The sequence below is a fragment of the Panthera leo genome, chromosome A1, assembly GCF_018350215.1.
Source record: "Panthera leo isolate Ple1 chromosome A1, P.leo_Ple1_pat1.1, whole genome shotgun sequence".
Classification (NCBI taxonomy): Eukaryota; Metazoa; Chordata; class Mammalia; order Carnivora; family Felidae; genus Panthera; species Panthera leo.
In genome coordinates this window covers 207,499,474-207,520,995 of record NC_056679.1, presented here as the reverse complement: position 1 = coordinate 207,520,995, position 21,522 = coordinate 207,499,474, and the positions used below count along the sequence as shown (strand labels likewise).

General features: G+C 35.1%; 1 protein-coding gene across 7 annotated transcripts in view; it reads right to left on the bottom strand.

The window, feature by feature from the left end:
- RICTOR (RPTOR independent companion of MTOR complex 2) overlaps window positions 1-21,522 on the bottom strand; it is a 119,686-nt gene that overhangs the window by 89,267 nt on the left and 8,897 nt on the right. For 2 of the 7 annotated variants that reach the window (XM_042951604.1, XM_042951626.1), the window contains exon 3: window positions 862-913. The exons of the other annotated variants lie outside the window; for them this stretch is intronic. The gene's annotated coding sequence lies outside the window, so the exon portion shown is untranslated. The remainder of the gene's footprint in view (window positions 1-861; window positions 914-21,522) is intronic. 7 annotated transcript variants of the gene reach the window in all.

Here is a 21,522-nt window from a genome sequence, read left to right as displayed (position 1 = left end):
TTTTAATGTCCACTCCAATCAGATAAGGTAGGTTACTATTATAACATCTTCACGGTAAGAAATGAGTCTTAAAGAGACAGTAGTTGCCTCAAGTTACATAAATACCAGAACTGACAATAGAATTTGAACCTGGGGCGCCTGGGTGGCTCAGTCAGTTAAGCGTCCGACTTTGGCTCAGGTCATGATCTCGCGGTTCGTGAGTTCGAGCCCCGCGTCGGGCTCTGTGCTGACAGCTCAGAGCCTGGAGCCTGCTTCCGATTCTGTGTCTCCCTCTCTCTCTGACCCTCCCCTGTTCATGCTCTGTTTCTGTCTCAAAAATAAAAACGTTTAAAAAAAAAAAAAAAAAAGAATTTGAACCTAAGCAATCTAATGTCTACCCTTATTCCACAGTATACATACAATCACTCTACAGTCATTATACTGCCTTTTATAGGATAATGTCTGTTCAGTATACGTAGCAGTTTGTAATTACACATTTATTTATCTGACTGATACTTATCTCCCCCACTCTAAGTCTGCTTTAGTTCACCACTGTGTCATCCGAATACCTAGAACAATGGTTGACACACTAGTAACCACTTTGAAAAAATTACTGAATATACTGTTCAGAAAAAAATTCATAAAAACTTTAAAATATACCAAGCTCTGTTTCTTGATCTATGTACTAGTTTCACAAGTGTGTCAATCTGTGAAAATTCACTGAGCAATACACACGTAATGTATCTATTCTCTCTCAGTATAATTTAACAAAGTTAAAAAATAAAAATAAAAATAAAAATAAAAACAAAAACAGATTTGTTATATTATCAGATACCACAGACTACATTTATTCTCCATTAACAGTAAACAGGAATTTGTTACCTTGATTTTTCACAATCTGCCATTTATAACAAAAGAAGTCCTCATGTCAGAACTGTGAATATTAAAATGCAAGAATTTACAAGGTAATACTATCTTATGATTAACTGTAGCAACAGCTATAGTACAGATGCTTGTAAAAGAGGAACAAATAAAGAAGATCATGTTGCTTTAAAACATAGCTATTTTACAACTCTGAGGACCAAAAAAAAAAAAAAAAAAAAAAAAAAAAAAAAAAAAAAGGAAGTTATTCCCTTTAACGTAACCAAAATATCTTGCTATTGCTCTGAAGAGGAATCTGTAAGAATCTATTTAATACAATTGACAAGGTAACTATCTTTTTTGCCCATTCAAATTTGTCAAATACAAATGTTTTAAATGACAGTGCCTAGGAATACAAAAACAAAGAAGAAGGTAGATATTCAAGCCTGTTCTCTCCCTTCAGAAAAATCACCTTCCTGGTTCTCCTCTGCTCTTCTCCCCACACTTCCAAACACTGTATTTATATTCATGGCAGTGTTAGAAATCACGCTCTGGGATGTGATAGTTGGATAAACATCTAAAGCCTAACTATTTACCTTCCCTAATAGTCCTCTAATCATTCCATCATTATCTATTTTTACATGGTAAATGATTTGTGAATTTATAAAGATTTTCCCGTAAAGATGATTCAGGTGTTTGAGGTAAAAAAAAAAAAAAAGAAAAAAAAAAGAAAAAGGAGAAAGGCTGCTTGACAGGGAAAAGAAAAAAAAAAAAGTATGATGTGCTTTCTTAGAGTTCATCTCTTTCCCTTCCTCACAATAAAATCCCACATCAGTGGAATACTTGGGTTTATAACACAGTAATGAGGTATGTGTGGAAGAGAACTGTAACCATATTCCCAAAGCACTTTACTTTGTGCACAAGTACAAAGTATACACAAGTATATACCATGCACAGAAGACATTCACCAGTCTACAGAAGTGGCTGTCATTCAAAGATTTCTGTCCTGACATTTATTTTAATGTCATTTTTTTGTCAGAAAAATATGAAAAATACTGTCTGCAATAGAGCATTTTCTAAGATAGTAAAACTAAAAGCAGTAACTATATTAAAAATACAATCACTGGATGTTGTACTGTAATTTCTATGTCTTAATTTATTATATTTACAAAGATATTTGTAAAATTATTAGATTTCCACAGTACCCTAATGAGGAAATCTTTTATTATATGAGAAAGATCCTGTTTGTCTTTGAAACAATTCACTATATAAATAAGCCTGTAAAAGAATAGAACAGCTGGGCCTAAGGCGTAGACAATTAATTGTGATATACACCCAGCCTGTTAGAATTATTTAGAAGTTAGTTGTACATTTTGCTTGTACGGCTACTTTCATGTTTCTATTTTTCTCTACAAAACATGACTATTTATAGTTCAGAGCAATTGTCTGACAGGTGGCTTCTCTGAATGTAATGAAGGGCTTCTTCACTCTCAGAAACTGATAAAGGAGCAAAAGGGTAAAAATTCACTTTGGCTGCAGGACATTTTAGTGTGGGTTAGAAATCTATTGCAGTGTTATTACCTAACATTTCCATTTGTATTCCTGATTCTCCATTTTATCTCATTCTAGTATTTCTACCATTAGTTACTATTTCTCATTCATCTCTTTCACTAACTCTTTTAAACCTATCTTCAAACAAAACAAAACATGTTTCTGCCACTCTTCCATTTTTGAAGTAACATAACTTCTTTTCTTTTAACATATCTCTGAACTTCAAGTTAATTTATTCTTACCTCATCATCTCCTAAACATCATCAATCTAGGTCAGTGTTCCACTAAAAGTTGTTCTCAAGTTTACTACTTGCCCTAATGCAAGGGCTTTTTCTCAGCTCTTCAAACTCCTTGACTTTTCCATTACAGTACTAGCCAATATGATAGCCAAATCTACCTCTGTCGCTTGGTTTCTATAATTATACTGTCTTGGCCCTCCTTCATAACTATTTCTCACTGTTCCTTGTGTGTCCCTTTGTCTGTATTCTTCCTCCTGCTTCATATCCTTTAACATGACCTAAAGTTGTATCCTTTGCCCTCTGGTTTCTCTTTTCATCGTCTCCCTAACTATAACAAACTCAGTTTCATTTTTTTTTTTTTTACTTAATATGAAATTTATTGTCAAATTGGTTTCCATACAACACCCAGTGCTCAGTTTTCATTTTTTAAGTAAACAATGCCCCAAATTTCTCTGGTGGTCTGTCTACCTCAAATTCATTATGTCCAATAATAAAATTAATTTAAACATCAAAAAAGAAAAAACAAAAAACTTCCCAAAATTTCCTTTTTCAGGAAACAGTAATAGTCTTAACTAGGAAGTTATACCCAGGTAGTTACCAAATATCTTAAGTGTATGTATCTTAAGCATCTCTTATATAGACTATCTCCCAACAGACTCCTGTTTTCATATACTACTAAGTTCTGAATCAGTGATTTGCAGATATTGCCATATTTAGCATTATGTTTTTATGGTTAAGTAAAATCATTTCTATACACCAAACAAGACACAACTCACCTAAAATTATGAAAACAAAACCATACTGGCTAATCTGGAGTCCCATGCATGAAAAGAAACACATGAAAAATTAACCTTTTCATCAACATTGATGAATGATCATTTTAGGGGGCCTTGGTGGCTCAGTTGGTTAAGTGTCAGACTCCTGGGGTGCCTGGGTGGCTCAGTCAGTTGAGCGTCTGACTTCAGCTCAGGTCATGATCTCACCACTTGTGGGTTCAAGCCCCACGTCGGGCTCTGTGCTGTTAGCTCAGAGCCTGGAGCCTGCTTCGGATTCTGTGTCTCCCTCTCTCTCTGTCCCTCCCCTGCTCATGCTTTGTCTCTGTCTCAAAAATAAATTAATAAAAACATTAAAAAAAAAAAAGTGTCAGACTCCTGATTTCGGCTCAGGTCATGATCTCACGGTTCATGAGTTCAAGTCCCACATCAGGTTCTGCGGTGACCGTGAGGAGCCTGCTTTGGATTCTCTCTCTGCCCACATACACTCTCTCTCTCTCAAAATAAATACGTAAACTTAAAAAAAAAAAAGTTTAAAAACTGATCATTTTAATCAGGCAAAAATAAAATACATAATTAATGTGTATAAGTGTAAACAAGTCCTCTAATTACAAGTTTTCTACTTGTTATTCTTCCCTACATTGCACTTGAACATTCATAAAAAACTACATAATACCAATAATCAAAATCTAAAAGCAAATTTACAAAGTCTCTTTGAATTAACCTTTCAAAGCTTTGACCTACTATAAATGAAACCACTATACTGTATCTCTTTGGTTACATCTTGCATGAACAGGAGGTTTGAATATGATCTACTAACTGCTAATTCTTTTTATATTTATTTATGCATTCTGATAATGCTTTTGAGACATCTGTTTTCCATATTTCCACTAAAGGACCACAATGTTTCACTTGAAAACCTGGGGTCAGATAAAGTCAGGAATTCAAGTATTTTTATTTTAAAATGTAGTATTTACCAGAGATGCACTATCCCCCGAAAGGTCAGAGGCAACACTGCCTACTCCCCCACGGTAGTATTTTTTAGGTGAAAGATGTGAGCAGACACGCTGAGATAATACAAATTCTGGTCAGGTTTTGTTGTCAAATGAGTTTAGGTCAGGTTAGGTTTCCTCAGGTCAAGTTATTCATGAAAATGAAAATAGTTTTCACTTTGAGAAATTTTGGCTTTTCAAAGTTGTGGCTAAGAGACTGTAGCACACTGTACAATTAATACCACCAACATTCCAGACCCTGCACTCTTTTCTACAAGTTATTGCAACTATCACTTTTTCCATCTTCCCAACGACAGAAATTTGTGGTAATACTGATGTATAAATTTTCTCTTTACTCAAGTTTGATAAAATTACTCCAGAAATAACTACTTTTGGTCAGCACAAGGAATTTAACCCCCAGCAAAAAAAAAAAAAAAAAAAAAAAAAAAAAAAAAAATCCTACTATTCAAAATAAAAACTTGTTGTTTAGGATAAAAATACAAATGAAAAGAAGGACTTCTAGCCTTCAGAGCAACTACCTGGCTATTGAAGTGTATCTGTGAACTACCGACACGTGTACTACCTGAATGCTGTTAGAAATGCAGAATGTTGGGCCCTCCTATACCTACTGAATCTGACTCTTCATTGAAACAAAATCCTTAGGTGCTTCATTTGTATATTTACACACAAAAAAGTGAACCTAGCAGGCCTGACTGCTTTTCCTTTAAAAGGATTGCTGACCTTCCAAAGTTGGCCCTTGGCAGGCATCTGGAAACAAATGTGGGGAAGGTTCCCACCACCCTACCTGATAAGAGTGGCTCACTGGGCCTAAACTGTTTACACAAGCAATACGGTTTATGCTGAATACCTGCTTTCCTTCTGTGGGTCTGCAATGTAGTTGCCTGCCAAGCAGAAGGTGCCTACTTGACAAGTCCTCAAAAAACCCTGGGTATCTAACAAACTCCCTGGTGGACAATATTTCACTTGCTCTCATAATTTGCTGCTGCAGAGGATGACTTCACCAGAAGATACTAGAAGCTTGTACCTGGTTTCTCCTAACTTTACCCAATGTAGTTTTTCCATTTGCTGATTTTGCTTTGGATCCTTTTGCCATAATGAGCTCTAGCAAATTATGAAACCTGTGAGTGATCTTGAGGACCTCCAACACAACATTAAAGTTTGAGAAACACTGCTCTAGAGCTTAAGTGCAGGACTTGAGGACGATGACTTACCCTTGGGCCAGTGAAAGATAAGAAATCCATCTTGTACAAAATCAGATCTTAGAAAAGACTACTCTCCTATGGGGGTGCCTGGATGGCCCAGTCAGTTAATCGTCTAACTCTTGATTTTGGCTCAGGTCATGATCTCACAGTTCGTGAGTTCAAGCCCCACATCAGGCTCCGTGCTGACAGCACAGAGCCTGCTTGGGATTCTCTCTCCCTCTCTCCCTGCCCCTCCCTCTCTCTGTCTCTCAAAATAAATAAACATTAAAAACAAAACAAAAAAAAAGACTACTTCCCTAGGAAAAAGTGTGAATTGGAAGAACACGCAACCAACAGAGGTAGATAGCAAAAAACCCCACCTCTGGGTAAACATAGCGTATGTTTTGAAAACAAAGATTTCTCTTGAGATTTTGAAGCTGCTGTACAAAGCTCTGGAACTTAGATATATGTACTTCTGTACTGTCCAAAAAAATCCCAACATGAGAGTTTTAATTTAAAGTAGCCCCTTGTTGAATATACAATGGGAAAAAAACAGTCTCTTCAACAAATGGTGTTGGGAAAACTGGACAGCTACCTATGAAAGAATGAAACTGAACCACTTTCTTTCACCGTACACAAAAATAAACTCAAAATGGATTAAAGACCTAAATGTGAGGCCTGAAACCATAAAAATCCTTGAAAAGAACACATGCAATAATATCTCTGACAATGGCCATAGCAATATTTTTCTAGATATGTCTCCTGAGGCAAGGAAAATAAAAGCAAAAGAGACTATTGGGACTACATCAAAATAAAATGTTTCTGCACAGCAAAGGAAACAATCAAGAAAACTAAAAGACAACCTAGTGGATGGGAGAAGATATTTGCAAAGGGCATATCCAATAAAGGGTTAGTATGCAAAATATATAAAGAACTGATACAACTTAACACCAAAAAACCAAATAATTCCAATTAAAAAATGGGCAGAAGACATGAACAGACATTTCTCCAAAGAAGACACACAGACGGCCAACAGACACATGAAAAGATGCTCAAAATCATTCATTACCAGGGAATGCAAATCAAAACTACAATGAGATCACCTCACACTTGTCAGAATGGCTAAAATAAAAAACACAGGAAAAAAAGTGTTGGCGAGGATGTGGAGAAAAAGAAACCCTCTTGCACTATTGGTAGGAATGCAAACTGGTACATCCACTGGAAAACAGCAGGGAGGTTCCTCAAAAAATTAAAAATAGAACCACCCTATGATTTAGTAATCATACTACTGGGTATTTACTCAGAAAATGCAAAAACACTAATTCAAAGGAAAATATACACCCTTATGCTTATTGCAGAATTATTTATAATAGCCATACTATGGAAACAGCCCAAGAGTCCACTGATAGGTAAATGGATAAAGAAGACAGAAGATATATATATGTATGTGTATTGATATAATGGAATACATATGTGTGTATATGTAATGGAATATTATTCAGCCATTAAAAATGAAATCTTGTCATTTGCAACAACACGGATAGAGCTAGAGAATATAATGCTAAAGTGAAATAAGGCAGAGAAAATTACCATATGTTCTCACTCATGTGGAATTTAAGAAACAAAACAAATGAGGGGCGCCTGGGCGGCTTCATCAGTTAAGAATCCAATACTTGATTTTGTTCAAGTCATGAGCTCACAGTTGCTGAGTTTGAGCTGCGTAGAGTCTGCTTGGGATTCTGTCTCCCTCTTTCTACCCATCCCCCCATAAATAAACATAAAAAACATAAAAAAGGAAACAAAACAAAGGAGCAAAGGAAAATAGAGAGAGAGAGAGAAACCAAGGAACAGACTCTTACCTATGGAAAACAAACTGATAGTTACCAGAGAGGAGGAGGGTCACAGAGTACACTTACGTAACATCATGAAAAAAATAAAATTTTTAAAAATTTGAATGAAATAAACTAGTCCTTGGTCTCCTGTATTCCCAGGCAACAGCCAAAGCAAACCCAACCATCAACCAGCCCCATAACCCAACCACCCAACCAGGTAATCACCATCTGCCTGGGTAACCTAACAAATTTAAGTGCACAAGCAAAAATCACAAACACAGAAGGAAACCTGAAAATAAGCTATTATAAACAGAAACAAACAGCAAAACAATCTAAAAAGACTTAAAATGTTAGAATTATCATATACATACTAACAATGAAATAATAATATTTTATATATCTAAAGCACGGGGCAGGGGGTGCTGGCAAACTTGTTCCATAAAGGGTCAACTGCAAATATTTTAAGCTTTGAAGGCCACTCGATCTCTGTCACAACTACTTAATTCAGCAGTTGTAGTATCAAAGCAGCCATAGAGCATGACTATATCATGCAGCATTTGCAAACCATATTTGCAAGATTTGTAAGCCATAACTTACAAACCTCAAATTTAAAAAAAAGGAAGGATTGAAAATACAAGATTCAAGAGAGCACTTATTAAAAATAATTACAAACATCCAAGCAGAATTTCTTGACATAATTATCATGATTAAAATAAAAATTCGGGGCGCCTGGGTGGCGCAGTCGGTTAAGCGTCCGACTTCAGCCAGGTCACGATCTCGCGGTCCGTGAGTTCGAGCCCCGCGTCAGGCTCTGGGCTGATGGCTTGGAGCCTGGAGCCTGTTTCCGATTCTGTGTCTCCCTCTCTCTGTGACCCTCCCCCGTTCATGCTCTGTCTCTCTCTGTCTCAAAAATAAATAAACGTTTAAAAAAAAAAAATTAAAAAAAAAAAATAAAAATTCAATGGGGAGAATAAACAATAAACACAACTGAGGGGAGAATTAATTAACTGAAAGACACATCTTAAGACATGATACCGAATGTGGCCCCTAAGAGAAAAGGAGAGGAAATACATGAAAAAGCTTAAAAAAACAAGATAATGAGAATGCCTAACATGCATTTAATAAGAGTTCCTAAAGGAAATAAGAGAAAAATGCAGGAGATGCAAAAAGTCAAATATTGAGAATTTTTCAGAATTGTTCAAAGACATGAAATTCTTAGAATCAGGATGCCCAATAAATCTTAAAGTAGGATGCAAATAGCCACGTAAACATATTTCATTAAAAGTATTTCACGTCAAAGCAAAAAACCGCTAATACTGAAAAAAGACAAATTATCAAGAAATAAAAGCAACTTGATGAAAGTGTACTTTTTTTACATATTAAAAAAACTAATCAAAAATGTATGAACCTTGTATGAAACCTAACTTAAAATGTTACCTGTACAATAATTTACCTGTACAATAATCAGGAAATTTGAACATTAACTGAATATTAGATGAGATACAGAAATTACTGTTAATTTACTTAGTTGTATTAATGGTACTATAGTTACAGATTTTAAAGTCCCTATTCCTTAGAGATACATACTGACATATTTACAAATTAAATATTATATGCCTGGGATTTGTTTTAAAATTATCCACTAGCAGGGCGCCTGGGTGGCTCAGTCGGTTAAGTGACCGACTTCGGCTCAGGTCATGATCTCACGGTCCATGAGTTCAAGCCCCACGTCGGGCTCTGTGCTGACAGCTCAGAGCCTGGAGCCTGCTTCAGATTCTGTGTCTCCCTCTCTCTCTGGCCCTCCCCCATTCATGCTCTGTCTCTCCCTGTCTCAAAAATAAATAAACATTAAAAGAAAAAAAAAAAAAAACCCTTTAAAATTATCCACTAGGGAAGGAGGAGGATATACAGCTGAAATAAGATTGGCCTATATGTTTACAATGGTTGAAATGGAGTGAGCAATTCATGAGGGTTCCTATACTTTTGTCTCTACTTATGTCTATATTTAATAATTTTCATAACATCATATTTTTAATAAAAATCTAATAATCCCAAGTGCTGACAAAAGTAGACTCAGGAGCAGTTCTTACATATTGCTACTCTGAGGATATAGATACAGGAGATAATAGAGATATACAGAGATATATAAGCAGTGATTCTACTACATCAAGTTCTATTAACTCAGAGAAATTTAAGTATTGAGTACCACAATTCACGTATAAGACTATGTATAAAATCAGGGGCGCCTGGGTGGCTCAGCCGGTAAGCGTCTGACTTCAGCTCAGGTCATGGTCTCATGGTTTGTGAGTTCCAGCCTCGTGTCAGGCTCTGTCTGTGCTGACAGCTCAGAGCCTGGAGCCTGCTTTGGATTCTGTGTCTCCCTCCCTCTCTCTGCTCCTCCCCCACTCATACTCTGTCTCTCTCTCAAAAATAAACATTAAAAAAAAATTTTTTTAAAGACTATGTATAAAATCATTGTCTATAATTGTTCATAATAGCAAGGAAATACAAACAACCCAAATGTCCATGATCAAAAGAATGGATAAATAACTATTATTAATTTAATAACACTCACCCTCTGGATTTTTATCTAAGCACTTGATAGACATGAAGCTAAAGTCTTTGAACAAATTTTCTCATTTAATACAATAATCTTGCAAGATGCACGATATCATATCCCTTCCCATGTATAAGAAAATTTAGGCTCAGAAAATTAAATAGCATGTGAAAGATTTCCCTGCATATTATGGAGCAAGAATTTGAATCCAGGTCTTCCCTACTACAAACACAATTTTCATTTCACAGTAATAATTAGGAATATATATTTTCAAAAAAAAGAAACAATGTTAATCTTCTAAGCAAAACAGCTTAAACTGATATTCGAAAACAATACAGTAACACAAAAGTAAACAGTAGTTAGTTCAGATCTGTACAAATTACCAATAAGGTTGGGAATAATGTTATTTCACATAATTTACAATTCTTATTTTATGTGTGTGCATGTGTGTAAGCATACAATAAAAACAATTGTGGGGGGTATTTCTGACCAGTTTATCTCAAACAACTTAATACTGGCATAAGTCTCCTCAAAGTACAGTAACAGCTGATCTACCTTTATATAGAGAAAGCCCTCTTCTTTTTTAAAAAGTCTCACTACATTAAGTCATCTCTAAAGTTTCCACCAACTTTAAACTCTAGGTTTAGAGTTCAGCTTATTCAGCTTCAGTTTTAAGCTTCAACTACACTAGTTCCTAACCCATGAAGTCTTTCTTTAGTGTAAAGTTTGGCTTACTAAAAATGCTCGGTTCAGGATCAAGGGATAAATAACAAATGAAGAAATCACAGTACCAGTTAAGAATCACATGCATGGTACTTCTAGCGATTAAACTGACATAGCATGTAAAAGTGTTCAATTGAGTGTTAATTAGGATTACACTCAAATACTCAAATAAACACTCAATTATTTTTTAAAGGCAGATCACTCATCAAAATTTTTCATAATATTTCTCTTAATTTATTTTAGGCTATGACCATGGCTTGCTCCAATACTTTCTCTGGGAAATGCTAACAGTAAAAAACAATAATACAACTTAATAACAGTTAAGTCCTCCTTCTCTATTTGCTAAAAATGAAAAACGTTCCTCAATCAACAAACCAAAACCCAGACATTATATAATCATATTGTTATGGCAAAACACGTTTCAAGTCTAGTGTCAACCCTAGGGTTGCCAGGAATACTACACTGAGGATTGTGCAGTCTCAGTAGTCCTCACGGGAAAGAATGGCATGATCCCTGAGCAACTTCTGCCATAGCACACACATTCGTTTGCCAACCTTAAAGTAGGGTTTTACTTTGCCAAAGGCACAAATGTAGTTATTCCATAATTTCTTTTAAAAATATTCAGGGGGCGCCTGGGTGGCTCTGTCGGCTAAGCATCCAACTTATGATTTTGGCTCAGATCGTGATCTCAGTGAGATCTGTCCCATTCTCTCTCTCTCTCTCTCTCTCCCCCCGCCCCCCTTTTCTCTCACTCTCTCTCAAAAAAAAAAAAAAAAAAAAAAAAATCAGGACTCAGAACTCTACCTGGCAAATAAAAAAATATTTATTAAATAAATAAATGTTCCTGCACAGGGGCGCCTGGCTGGCTCATTCATAACAGCACGTGACTCGTGACTCTTGACCTTGGCGTCATGAGTTTGAGCCCCACGTTGCATGTACAGATTACTAAAAAATAACAATAATAACTGTTCATGCACAGAATTAAAAAGCAAAATTAGGGTCCCCTGGGTGACTCAGTCACTTAAGCTTGTGACTTTGGCTTAGGTCTTGATCTCACGGTTCATGACTTCAAGCCCTGCACTGGCCTCTACTGTCAGTATGGAGCCTGCTTCAGATCCCTGCCGGTTCTCTCTCTCTCAAAATAAATAAACTAAAAAAAAAAAAACAAAAACCAAAATTGGGTAAAAAGTAAGGATTTTTAGCTTGAACAACCAGCTGAAACAGCTGAAAATCTAGATGCTAAAAGATAGCTTATTGCAGGGACCAAAGTTACTTAAAAAAAAAAAAAAAAAAGACAATTTTAAAAATACATAAATAAAAGTTATGATGTAAGACAAGATTTCCCCCCAAAATTTACCTGCTATCCTGCTTATTTATCAGAGCCCATATTCAGAATAAAAATTTAAAACACATTAAAGAGAATAAAGGTAAAATTAACTTCTCTCAAAAATAAAATTAACTTCTCCCATTCCTCTAGTTTCCTTACTTATTATACTTCCATTCATAGATTCAACACCTAAAGAAAACATCTAGCAGCAGCACCAGGAAAGTGAAATGAACAGAATCATATTTTACAGAGCTTATGCAAGCCTAATAACTCCCTTCTCAATCTCCTAATTTGTCAATCAAGCTTAACTATCCAACCAGTCTACATTTTTTTGAATGATGAGCAACTAACTTTAAGAGCAAGATCTGATTTATCTTGTAATCTCCATCTTGAAACTTCAGAATATTTATCAGAATAAAGTACTCTGCCTATGATATACAGTCAATAATTACCTGAATAAATGAATACATTTCTATTCACAGTCACAAAGAACTGTCATTATTAATGACAACTCAGACATTATTTGCTACCTCAAAATACTAAAGTGATTAGGGTTGGACATGTGTCCAACAGCCTATTGAAATAGGTCACAAAAAAGTGACCTATTTTAGTGCAATCATCATTTCTGCAATGTAGGTTTGGTGGTTTTCTCTTGAATACTGAAGTCTCACGTGATTCAAACTGGATATAAAGTGAAAGGATTAATTCACTCACTTATTCATTCAATTAACATTGATTTAGTGGCATGTGTCATGCATAGCCTTCTCCAGGGACCTCAGTCCATTATCCAGAAAACAGCCAGAGTGATCCTTCTAAATCAGGTAACATCACTCCCCTGCTTAAAACCTTCTAATAGCTTCCCTTTACAAGCATACCACAATCTCCCAAGTTATTACTTGCCTGCCTCTCTACTCTCCTACTCCCCACTCTTCCTCTCATTCATTCAGCACTAGCCATTATTTGTTCTTTCCTTATTTCTGGGCCTTTGTACCGTATGTTCTTCCACTTGTAAGAAGCAGACATTCCCCCATAGATCTTCACTTGGTGCTTCCTTGTTAGTCCTAAATCAACTAAGTATCATTGCTTCAGAGAAGCTTTTTCTGACAATCCTCCCAACCACCACTCAACTCTCTTTCAAATATCCAACTGTACGTTATTCAGAACATTTATTAGTAATTAACATTCTATGTTCATGTGTGTGTCTGCATTCTCCCCACTGGAATATAATCTCCTCAAGGGCAGAGACTCAATCTCTGTTACCACTGAATCACCAGGAAAGGAATGGTACCCTGACCATAGTAAAGGTCAATAAATACTTGTCAACTGTGACTGAGGAAGGCACAATATTATAAACAAGGTAACACAGAAAGTTCTATATACTATAAAAGCCCAAAGAAGGAAGATACTGAACCCTGCTTTGGAAATTAAAATTAACTCTGTAGAAAACTTGTTGCTAGCTACTGTAAAGACAGTAGGTTAGATAAGGACAGAACTAGAATAGAGAGACTAGTTATGAAGCCAATGCATTCCTCCAGGAAAGTAAATGGGGGCCTGAATAAACGTATGGCAGCAGAAATAAAAATAACAGATTTGACAGGTATTTCAGAAACAAAATCATTATCATCTGGTCGCAGATTTGATGTGTAAAATAAGGACAAGGAATGAGGCTAGGATGTCTCCTGGGTGTCTGCTTTGGCCCCATTAAAGTACTGCTCTTAATCCAGATGAGAAATATAGAAAGATTTTTATAATAAGATAATTATTAAGTTTGAAATATAGTGATAGAAGTGACATGGCCGAGATACTGAGTGAGCAATATGGAGCCTTCACACTAAAATATAAACTTGACATCATTTATTCAGCTAATAAATATTTAATCAAGTACATACAATGTGTTGGGGTTGTTCTAGGCACTGAGGATACCATGGTGAATGACAAAAGTGTCCTCACAAAACTTATATTCTAAAAGAAAAACAATACTGTAATAGCAGTAGTGACAAAGGCTATGGAAGAGGAAACAATATAAAAGAATCGAAAGTGGCAGAGATGGGGGCTACCTGCAATAGAATGATCAGAGCAGGCCTCACTGATAAACTGATATTTGAGCAGAGAATTAGGTGAAGTAAGGGAGCAAGCCTACAAATATTGGGGGAAGAACAATTCAGACAGAATGTAACAGAGGTACAAAGATTCTGGCTCTAAAAAGAGAGTATGAGTAGGAGTGGATGGCAAGGAGACTGTTTTGCCAAATAGACTAAAAGTATTAGGAAATGAGAATGTATGCAGAGGTAGCCAGAGACCAGATTACAATGGGAGTCATCACACAGAGTGGTAGCATATTTTTTAGAAAAATTTTCTTGTCATACACATTCCAGTATTTAATACAGTGCTGAGAATATAGCAGGTGCTCAGTGACTTCTTTCCAAATTAGTGAAAAAAACAAATCAATGTATTAATGAATCCCCATTTTGTTTGAGCCCAATTTATAGTTGATCAGTTCCCAACCTCCAATTCATCCCCAAAGGATAAATCAAATAGCAATTTAAAGGACTATATTATAAGTTTTAGCAATCTTCAGAAGCAGAATTCTTAAAATGTTTTGAACAGTGACATCATCACTAGAACAAGTATATATTCTTCCAAGGGGACTGCTTAAAGGAAACATCTACTTCAAAGTATATGATTTTTAGATTATCTGCTAAACCAACACATGATTTGATAACTTCACATTTTGTAATGTTTTAATAATCATTTTAGACCAAGCTCGGATCGTGCTGGACAGCCAACAGTTTACTGTATTACTTCAGTTCTATTCTAGGAAAAATCATTTAAAACAGTTGGGAAAAAAAATGATGTACCGTATGTACAAGAGCAGTAAGTAACATAATCCTGAAAAACATGGCTAAAAATATAGATTTACTGCATTTTGTCATTCTTAATTGATAGAATCAAACAAGCAATCACTCACAATTGACCATTAAAATCAAGTATTCTTCTGATAGCAAATAATCCACACTCAGTGAACTAAACAGTCTAGATTCAGAATCAGCAAGGATCTTCCAAGGCTATTAAGTGTTCCTGCCTTCAGGGAATTCCAAACTCATTGTTTTCCATACTTCCAGAGTAGATACATGAAAATTTAAAACATTTTGAATATTTAAAAGAAAGTGAATACTAATATTTTTTAAATTATCAACATTTAGAAAATGCACTTTATCAGAAACTTCTCCACCTCCAGTATAGTGAATACTTGTTTCACTTTCACATTTACTCTTGTTCTTGCATACTGAAATAAGTAAAATGTTCTCTATTCTACTAATCTATGCTTAGCACATATTGCTAAGTTGCTTTCAAGTGTTTAATCAATTTCCTATGCAATACTCAGTTCTAATTTCTTGGAGACAAGCATCAAGAGATGAGCAGTGAAATTTTTTTCTATCAAAGCATCACCAACTCTCAGGGGAAAATAATCCCCAAAATCTAATGAAGGATTAAGTAAAAACAAAAACAAAAAATTCTTTAACAATTAAAATTTATTTTAAAACAAAGAACATAAAACACTATCAGATACAGCAAAAAAAAAAAAAAAAAAAAAGTCCATTACTATGGCAATAAAGTACATTACTATTACAATAAAGAGTCACCAGAAGAAAGACTAGAAATAGAAAAAGAAACAGAAACCAGTGAGAGAAACTGAAAAATACTAAGGGAAAGACAGAAAAACAATCACATAAAGACACTTTATAACTGTCAGTGAGGTAGGTCCTAGACACTCTCACTTAGTCTCATCAAGTTCTAATAAATCTACTAAAAAATTCAATCACATTATTGCTCCTTCATGTGGGAAACCTGAAGAATCAGACAGAGTTCTAAGAGTCTCTTTTGAGCTCTTAAAGAGAATCAGAAAAGACATTTAAACACTTATGCTCTTTCAAGAAGCATCTCTCTATTGCATACTCTAACAACTTGTCAACTTTGATGAATACCTGAAACTGCATGTTGTAAATCTAACACATTAACACACTGATATTTCCATATAAGAATATTACTGAAGTGAGGACCAAAAAGTGTTTATTATCCTCCCTTTTTCCTTGTAGAAATACCAAACCAATTTCAGTAATCATCCCACCAATTTTATTAGGTCAATGCAAAACTTTTATTGAGTTGAAATTCTAATTTTTCCAAATTTTTTTCTAACCTGTAGCTTTGAGCAGCTTATTTTGATCTGATTATACTTTTTCTTAGGATAATCCTTAAGAAAAAACAAAACACAAAAAATTCACCTATGTGTTAACTGGCTACAAACTATTGAAGCAAAAAGTCAGTCTAAAGAGGCAAAAGACAGATATTCAGAAAATGATTTTAATTTTTTAAGGAAAGTTGGAATTAATCTCATTATTCCAAACCCTGTCCACTCACATAAATCCACTCCCCATTCAAAAGGAAAGAATCCATCCACATCATGACATACCTGATATACACTTTATATACAACATGGTGATGTAACACCATCATATGCCCATTGATCACTGGGCATATGAAATCAGATACAAGAGTACATACTGTATGGATGTATTACAGAAAGTTCAGAAACAGGCAAAACTAGTCTATGGTGTTAGAAGTCAAAATAGTGGTATCCTTCATGGGGGGAAGTAGTGCCTGGAAAGAGACACAATGAGAGCTTCTGAGGTATTACAATATTCTGATTCTTGATTGGGGCTCTGATCATCCATGTGTTCAATTTGTCAAAATGTACTGGACTATACAATTATGACAAACATTTTTTGGATCCATGTTTTCTTTAAATAAAAAACAGGGGCGCCTGGGTGGCTCAGTCAGTTAAGTACTTGACTTCAGCCCAAGTCATGATCTCATGGTTTATGAGTTTGAGCTGCGCGTTGGGCTCTGTGCTGGCAGCTCAGAGCCTGCAGCCTGCTTCTGATGGTCTGTCTCCCTCTCTTTCTGCCCCTCCCCCTGCTCATACTTTGTCTCTCTCTCTTTCTCTCTCTCTCTCTCTCTCTCAAAAAAAAAAAAAAACCCTAAAAATTTTTCAAAAAATAAACTAAAAAATTTAGTAATATTTACTGCTCTCAATATATTAGGCATTTTAACATGTAAAAAGAGGGTCTAACATCTCCATGTAGTTTTCAAGGCCCTCAATAACTTACCCCAGTATGAATACGAAAATTCTATATCCTGATTCATCTCTCAGTAAAATTTTTAATGTCTTTATTCACACTCCATTCCTCTTGATTTAACCACATCCTGCTCATTCAAAGCTGTAACAGTGTCCCACTTTATTTTTTTCCCAGCTCATACCTCTCTCTCCCTTCTCTCATCTCCCCTGCTTTAAATTACCACTAAAGAACACCCAATATCTATTTATTTATATTTATGTGCCAAAATTATAGTAAATATTTTATAAACATTTCATTCATTTCTCAAATAAGTGTTATTCCAGCAGAGATGAGAAAACATGCTCAGAGAAGGCAACTTGTCCAAACTCAAAAAAACTTCTAAGAGGCAGGATCAAGATTCAAATCCAGATCTGTCTGACTCTAAAGGCCATGTTCTTAGCTACAGAGCTAGACTGTCTCTATATTATGCAACTAGCACATTATTTAATGTTATTTTGTTCATATTAGTCATATTTTGTACCTTAATGTCTATCTTTATATAATCGTACCATCCATATTGTATACGTATATTCTAACTCTATCTAAAGTCATACCTTACCTGCTTTAAACCATGCTATGAGGCAATGCTATCTGGAAAACAACCAGGATGTAAAAGTAAGCACTCCAAAAAATGGCAATAAACACTCAAAGTATGTATCTTCAACAGGTTTAGTCATTACAGGTAACATATATTATTGTCAGTAGGGCTCCTTAATTCTTCATAATCACAACATATTTATATTTGTTTTCCATATAATATTAATAACTCCAGTTAGTTTCTATTTTACAACAGTGTAAAAGTAAAAAAATAAAGGACTGCTAAATGTAAGAATGATAGTTGCAATGTAAAGTGATAGCTGAGTACAAGGACACAGCACATAAGATCAAAAAGAGCAGTCCAATGTCATACAAGGTATTAATAAATTGCCCCCCCCCACCTCCCACACAATAATCGACATTCATTATGATGACCCCAGCTAAAGATAAAAAGTTAAAATATAGTTGATATATCCTTCTTAAGAAAGGGGAGAAGTACATAATAGTTACAGAAATAATTTTATCCAAAATCTTAAAATGTACATTTTAGAGCTCAGCCAATAGCCTGCTTGAGGGCTCCAAATTGACATTACTACAATATATAGCATACTTATTTAGTCACTAGTTATTCCAGCAATATCATTTATCTTCTATTGTCCTTGTTTTTAAAAAGATTATAAAGGGTTAAGTGCATAGGTTTTAGAATCAAAAATAGTGAATGGGATCTGAATCCTACCTCTCTCTTTTACTGGCAGTTATGACCTGGGGCTAGTTAGGCATCCTCTGGGCCCCACTTTCTTCATCAGTGATATAAGGATATTAAGAGATATTTTTGAGAAATGTAGGAAGACTAGGGGCGCCTAGGTAGCTTAGTCAGTTGAGCGTCCAACTTTGGCTCAGGTCATAATCTCCCAGTCCCTGTGTTCGAGCCCCGCATTGGGCTCCATGCTGACAGCTCAGAGCCTGGATCCTGCTTCGGATTCTGTGTCCCCCTCTCTCTCTGCTCCTCCCACGCTCCAGTCTGTCTGTCTGTCTATCTCTCTCAAAAAGAAATAAACATTATAAAATTAAAAAAAAAAAAAAAAAAAAGAACTGTAGGAAGACTACATTAGATAATTTAAGTAATGTTTTTAACAGTTTCTAGCATATAGTAAAGTTCCAAATATGGTGGTGGCTATTTTTTTTTTTGTAATCAAAGACCATGTCTTAAAAATCTAGCAACCAGAACAATGCTGGACACACAAGTAGTACTCATTAGTAGTTGGTGATTGACCTGTATCACAGAAAAGAGTTAAGAGTCTAATAGCACATGGCAGCATCCAACCTGAGTACACCTACTACTTTTATTTGTAAATACTTAGAAAATAAAAAATGAAGGAACTAGGATCGATCACTGAAAAACGATTCCTCTATTAAATTTTGGCTAATTTCATAAGAATTTCATTAACAAATATGGCTGCTCAGCAAAGAAATAAACAACACTGAATAAGATACCTATAAATAAAAAGTTTGAATAATGATGGATGACATTTGTCAGATGCCAGAGAGAAGATTCCTATTTTGAATGAGAGCTAATAAAATAATTTCTAAAGTAGCTTCCAATATAGTTAAAATAAACATAATGTGTATATACACACACCTCCCCCAAATCCACTCATACTCCAGTACCCCAAGTGAACATTTACTCTCATTACTTATTTTAAAAATAATTACACTTTTTCTCTACCGTACCTTTACAATATAGAAACAATTACTGATATAAATGAAATTTTTTTCCTAGAACTCAAAAATAAGTCTAAACTTTTAAAATAAAACAACTATTAGAAGAATAATAACAAGAAGAAAAGACAACTGCTACAGTTTATCCAAATCCCTTACTCTTCTCCTTTATTATTTTCTTTTGAAGCATAATCAGCACCCTTTTAAATTTCTTCCATTTTGATAGGTAAAACAATAATGTATATTTCTATATTCAAAACAATGCTGAAACATGAACATATAACACTGAATTCTCCCATGACAAAGGAGAAAAAGGCTATTTTAAGGTTCTTATTAAAATACATAAAGTGATTTAGGGGCGCCTGGGTGGCTCAGTCGGTTAAGCGGCCGACTTCGGCTCAGGTCATGATCTCGCGGTCCGTGAGTTCGAGCCCCGCGTCGGGCTCTGTGTTGACAGCTCGGAGCCTGGAGCCTGTTTCAGATTCTGTGTCTCCCTCTCTCTGACCCTCCCCCGTTCATGCTCTGTCTCTCCCTGTCTCAAAAATAAATAAAACATTAAAAAAAAAAATTTAATAAAATAAAGTGATTTAAACATTTTTAAGGCTATGCTAACCTAAAATTTAACTCACTAAAAAGTTGTAAAAACTGATGTTGAAAATTATCCTCATATGACTCACGAAATCTTACAGAAGAATTAATCTGACCTGTTTGGACCAAGTTATGTATGCCATTCAAAAATAACATTGGAAATACAAGCTACAGCAATAAAATAAAACCACAAGTCATTCAAATTAAACAAAGTAGAAAACAGCTATTTGTATTCAAATAGTCCATTATCATGATTTTATACTAATCATGTGACAGATATGATTAAAAACTTATCCACAACACATGTAAATAAAATGTTCCACAATATTCTACCAGCCACCTGGTCACACACACAGAAACTGCCATACAGCTAAATGTTAAGAGTTCACAGCTCACCTACCTCCAACCACTGGAGTCTTCTCTCTTTCTGCAACTCTATTCCCCTCAGTTTTTTCTTTTTCCTTTCTCTCTCTCTCTCTTTTTTTTTTTTCCCTTGGGGGAGGGGGCTGGTGGTGACGGTAGTGGTGTGGCCAAGTTTAGGGAGTGTATTACACAGAATTATGAGTGGAGAAAAAGCAGGGCAATTAAAAGTTTTAGTATATGAGGGATGAACATTAAGCATGGAAATAATTAGTATACTACCTTAAGATGTGATTTCTCAAAGTATGAAACTACATATGCGTGTGTATATATATCCATATGTATACATATATACATACACATATATATACATATACATATATACATATAAAAACATCTAAGAGCAGTTAAATACACTTTTATCTGGTAAGTTGTTCCTTCTAAGTAACTGAAAGTAAATTACTTGGTAGTCTTCTTTGTTTACAGCTCTATGTCTCTTCACTCTTTATTCATTACAAGAAACACATGAAATTACACTAGATTCTGAACAAAACTACTAAAACCCCTGCAAGTGGCAATTCAACTCTCATTTTGCTGCTTTAGTAAAAGCAATAATTTCCCCAGTACACCCTTTACCCAAATAACTAGAGGCCTGGGTAGGGTGCCTGGATTTAGCAATGAAACATTCCACGCTTTTCAGAATGATTTTAATTTCAAATATTCTATCTTACTGTAAGGCCAAATGTTTAATTCTGAGATCAAAAAATATGGTCATTTTAGTGTGGAAAATAACAAAAATAATACCCATCTCATTTATAATCTCTATCTCCATACTGCATACATCTAGAAGTTTGGTAACAAATTTACAGAGCCCTTTGAACATGCAGTATTAATTAACGATGGGGAGAGGAAACACATATACTACAAAACAATGGAAGAAAAAAAATCATTTATATTTGGATTTAGAATAACAGCCAAGCATTTATATACTCATAGTCACAAGCACACAATTATTTCACAATATGCCTATAAGCTCTCAGTCCAGTCCCAAACTACCTTCAAAGTCAAAAGAGCCCTACTTTGAAATGTAATCAATCTTGAATAA